Source organism: Montipora capricornis, chromosome 10 (assembly GCF_036669925.1).
Source record: "Montipora capricornis isolate CH-2021 chromosome 10, ASM3666992v2, whole genome shotgun sequence".
In the NCBI taxonomy this organism is placed as follows: domain Eukaryota; kingdom Metazoa; phylum Cnidaria; class Anthozoa; order Scleractinia; family Acroporidae; genus Montipora; species Montipora capricornis.
In genome coordinates this window covers 12,035,979-12,040,978 of record NC_090892.1, presented here as the reverse complement: position 1 = coordinate 12,040,978, position 5,000 = coordinate 12,035,979, and positions in this window count along the sequence as shown.

Genomic DNA, 5,000 nt, shown 5'->3' with positions numbered 1-5,000 from the left:
AGATCACCATGTAATCTGGCAAGACCCTCACTGACCAATCTTTTTAGGCATTCGATTGACTCTTTCAGTTCTCTATAAAGATCGTTTTCTGTACCAAGATCCTGACCAGCCATTTCTTCTTCGTTTGCCGATGAACTCGAGCCAGGTTTTGAGCGTTTTTTTCCCATGTAAAACTTGAAATACTGCGTTAAATTACTGACGATGCATTTGCTAATATTTCTATAAAATAATAAAACTACTTAGCATCCTCACAGTATAGTTCTTTTGGCTTAGAAATCCATTTCTTAAGCGAGCGCTAAGAACCGCGTGTGAACGCCATGACAGTCGGCCCAATCCCCTCAAAACTTATTTCATTGATAGTGAAATTCTGACTGAAATATTTAAAGCCAAACAAGATTTTTCCCAGCAAAGATTGTCTTTGAGTAGTATATTTTCGTATTGTTATGGTAACCGTTGTTTAACTTGCTTTTGTTGCTCATACCTTTCTTAAAATTATTTCAAATTACGCAATGTTATAGTAGATTCATAATTTTCTCACCTTTAATTAAGGAGAGTTTGAATAAACTCAATCAATTATGCAAGCAAAATTTGAATTAATTTTACGGCAATAAGTTTTTTTTCTGCGGTTTTTGTTGGTAAAGGAAATTAATAACTTCTAGCGCTCGTTTTCAACGACATAACCCCTTTTTCTCAGTTTTCGTTTAAAAGGTTTCCCTTTTTTGTCGTTGAAGTGTGAGAACCGAATGTAACTGATATATTTGAATTATTTTGTGAGCTAACCAGTTAGAAATTAGTTTCTGTCAGAGTACAAGAATAAGATCATTTTTGCCAGCTTCACGGGTCACAAAACTGGACAGACAATATTCAATGAGGCAGCAGCACGAATGTGTCATGCCGATAATTTTGGCAGGGAATAACAGCCAAGTATTCATAAATTTATAAAACACGCCTGGCAAAAAGTGCATTGAAATCGCCAGACGTCGCCATTCAATTAGGTCAGCGGATAAACAAACAGCCTTGCTAATTTAGTTAAGATGGCGGCTACGAGGAGTCTAAATTTTGTTAATTTGCTAGGAATTAAGCTTATATATTTAAAGGTGCGAGACGTAGCATCCAGCCCTAATGCTTTGCGGGAATTTCAAGAGTTATTGCTCGTGAATATTCGCTGTCACTGAGAATACTGAGTCCAGCTTAGACGGATTTCTCGTGCCTTTTTGCTTCCTCGCTAACAACAAGAAGGCGAAAGTAATTTCTTTCACTAGTGTTTGCCTTATAAACGAGTTGCTTGTTTTGCTTTTATCCTTATCTTCAACGACTTTGGCTGGTTACTTCAGCGAAGCCTTGGTGGTTGCCAAAAAAGGCACTCGGCTGCAGTTATTGTGCATAGATTTATGGAGATCATTTTGTCAAATGTCAAAGACTTCGGTCAAGAAAAGTTGGGGAAGACTAGTCATTGGTTTTAATATTGGAGAATAGAATGTGAGAGGATTTCCTCAGCACACTTGCAACTGGCTTTGTATGCCAAAAAAACAAGAAAGAATGTGTCAAAGTGAGGTTAAGAAGTCATGCTTTCATTTGATATTTCATTGTCTTTTGCCAGGGGGAGCAATTTAAGTGAACTCCATGCCAGTATAAATAATACTACATGACAATGCAGTGCATTGTCACCTACAGCTTTGACATTATTTCACTCTTTGGTATTGGCATAAAATTTTAGAATGACGCAAATAGCAGTGGGGACCTAATTGCCTTTTGACAAGTAACGATGTTTGGGACTAGACAGTATTGTCAGATATGGGGCGCCAAGTGTAAAAATATTATTTAAGTACTTTTCCCCTATATTTTGTGTTATTTATAAATAACATATTGAAGTAACCTTGCGATTTATAAATCGCAAGGTTACGAACTTCGCGATTTATAAATGGCAAAGTTACCAACTTTGCGATTTATAAATCGCAAGATGACGAACTTTGCGATTTATAAATCGCAAGGTTACCAACTTTGCGATTTATAAATCGCAAAGTTCGTCATCTTGCGATTTATAAATCGCAAAGTCGATAACCTTGCGATTTATAAATCGCAAAGTTTGTAATCTTGCGATTTATAAATCACAAAGCGTGATTTATAAATCGCACATTGCGATTTATAAATCGCACTTTTGCGATTTAATAATATAACCGCAAGCACATGAAATTCATGCCGCGGGCTCGTGGTCCAATGTTTTGATGTTTTGGTGCAAGGCAAAACTTGACAAGACCGCTCTCCTCAGCCGTCTCAAGAACAATTTCTGATGCATTAAGTGCTCAGGAATCATCACAGAAAAGTGAGGTAAGGATAGGTTTTATTTTCTTCATCAATTTTATTTCGATTTATGGTGAATCGGTCGGAATTGTAAGCTTCGTTTTATTGCCATGTTTTCAATTTGCAGAGCTCGAGATTACAGAATCTTTAGCGTACCGCATCCATCCCACCAACCGCTCCTTCTCTGGTTTGAACGACTTCGCTCGACAATTTAAGTGACCATTTTTGCTAGACACCTGAAAAATACAAGTCGCTCTAAGACTCTAACGGAAGTCGAACCCATGACCTCTGCGGTGTCTGACATTTGCAGACTGCAGACTGGCTAGAAATAGCGCTGATAAACAGTATTTAAGTCTAAACACCCATTTCAAATAGCGCTGATAAACAGTATTCAAGTCTAAGAACCCATTTTAAAACGGTTAGCTAGACTTAAATACTGTTTATCAGTGCTATTTCTAGCCAGTCTGTAGTCTGCAAATGTCAGACAACGTGACCTCTGCGATGCCGATGCAATGCTCTACCAACTGAGCTATGAATCTTTGAAGCAGAATACTTCAGAGCAGGTCAATTTATTGGGCTCATTTCTTTCCGTGAAGGAGTCAATCAATGAAATGAATCTCTATGGTATAGATGAAGCTAGATGAAGCTAGATGAAATCGTGCAAACTTGAAAAGGAGCGGTTGGTGGGATAGGTGCAGTACGATAAAGATTCTGTGATCTCGAGCTCGGCAAATTAAAAAAAAACGAAGCTTACAATTCCGACCGATTCACCATAAATCGAAATAAAATTGATGAAGAAAATAAAACCTATCCTTACCTCACTTTTCTGTGATGATTCCTGAGCACTTAATGCATCAGAAATTGTTCTTGAGACGGCTGAGGAGAGCGGTCTTGTCAAGTTTTGTCTTGCACCAAAACATCAAAACATTGGACCACGAGCCCGCGGCATGAATTTCATGTGCTTGCGGTTATATTATTGGTAGGTACGTCATGTATGGGGAATTATTATGTACCCAATACATATTATATCATTACATACATATTATGTCCTGGAGGTACACAACGTAATCATACACAGCTAACATACCTAGACACAGCTATACACAGCTATACATAGCTATAAAGGGTTATACACAGCTATATACAGCTATACACAGCTATACACAGCTATACACAGCTGTACACCGCTATAAAGAGCTGTACACAGGTATAAAGGGCTATACACACATATACATAGCTATACACAGCTATAAAAAGCTATACAGAGCTATACAGACATACAGGGCTATACACATTTATACATACCTATACAGGGCGATACAAACATATACACAGGTATACATACCTATACACAGCTACACAGGTATATACACAGCTATTCAGCGCTATACACAGTTATACATACCTATACAGAGCTATACAGACCTATACACAGGTATAGCTATACAGAGCTATACAGGTCTATACACAGCTCTACAGTGCTATACAGAGCTATACATATCTATAAAGGGCTATACAGACCTATACACAGGTATACATAGCTATACACAGCTATAAATGTCTATACACAGCTATACAGCGTTATACACAGCTATACAGCGCTATACTGGGCTATACAGAGCTATAAAAACCTGTACACAGGTATACATAGCTATATACAGCTATACAGGTCTATACACAGCTATACAGCGCTATACTGGGCTATACAGAACTATAAAGACCTATACACAGGTATACAAGGCTATTCACAGCTGTACAGGTCTATACACAGCTCTACAGCGCTATACACAGCTATACAGGGCTATACAGGGCTATACAGAGCTATACAGACCTATACAAAGGTATACATAGCTATACACAGGTATACAGGTCTATACACAGCTATACAGCGTTATACATACCTATAAAGGGCTATACAGACCTATACACAGGTATACATACCTATACACAGATAAACGGGTCTATACACAGCTATACAGCGCTATACAGTGTTATACATACCTATAAAGGGCTATACAGACCTATACACAGGTATACATACCTATACACAGATATACAGGTCTATACACAGCTATACAGCGCTATACTGGGCTATGCAGAGCTATACAAACCTATACACAGGTATACAGAGCTATACACAGCTATACAGCGCTATACTGGGCTAAACAGAGCTATACACAGCTATACATAGCTATACACAGCTATACACAGCTATACAGATCTATACTCAGCTATACAGCGCTATACACAGCTATACATACCTATACAGGGCTATACAGAGCTATACAGACCTATACACAGGTATACATACCTATACACAGATATACAGGACTATACATAGCTATACAACGCTATACTGTGCTATACACAACGATACACAAGTGTACATAACTAAACACAGTTATACAGAGCGATACACAGCTATACAGGGCAATACACAGCTACACAGGGTTATACACAGCTATACAGAGCTATACAGACCTATTCACAGCTATACAGGGCTATACACAGATATGCAGAGCTATACACAGTTATACAGGGCTATAAACAGCTATAGAGAGCTATACACAGGTATACATACCTATACACAGATATACAGGTCTATACACAGCTATACAGCGCTATACTGGGCTATGCAGAGCTATACAAACCTATACACAGGTATACATAGCTATTCACAGCTATACAGGTCTATACGC